Below are 388 nucleotides of genomic sequence, written 5' to 3'. Positions count from 1 at the left end.
GTCCGTTGACTACGCCCTTTCATGAAGAGCTTGTTCAAGATTTTGCCCATTTTTTTTTCTTATTGATTTGTAGGCGTTCTCTTTATACTCAGTGTACAGATCCTTTGTCAGAGACATATATTGAAAACATCTTACCCCGTTCTGTTTACCGTTTTAGTCTCCTAATGGTGTCTTTTGATAAAGCAATTCTTGATTTTAAAATGATCGAATCTGAGGATCTTTTCCTTTATGGTTAGTGTTCTTTGTGCTTTGTTCAAGAAGTCTTTGCCGTCTACGGCCATACCACCCTGAACGCGCCCGATCTCGTCTGATCTCGGAAGCTAAGCAGGGTTGGGCCTGGTTAATACTTGGATGGGAGACCGCCTGGGAATACCGGGTGCTGTAGGCT

At 43.0% G+C, this 388-nt stretch overlaps 1 non-coding gene across 1 annotated transcript; it reads left to right on the top strand.

The window, feature by feature from the left end:
- Nucleotides 1-269: 269 nt before the first annotated feature.
- Nucleotides 270-388, top strand: LOC132236184 (5S ribosomal RNA). The gene has a single exon (XR_009453154.1). It is a non-coding gene; the product is annotated as a 5S ribosomal RNA (ribosomal RNA).

Source organism: Myotis daubentonii, chromosome 5, assembly GCF_963259705.1.
Source record: "Myotis daubentonii chromosome 5, mMyoDau2.1, whole genome shotgun sequence".
Taxonomy (NCBI): domain Eukaryota; kingdom Metazoa; phylum Chordata; class Mammalia; order Chiroptera; family Vespertilionidae; genus Myotis; species Myotis daubentonii.
The sequence above is the reverse complement of the archived record's forward strand: the minus strand, read 5'-3'. Positions and strand labels throughout refer to the sequence as shown.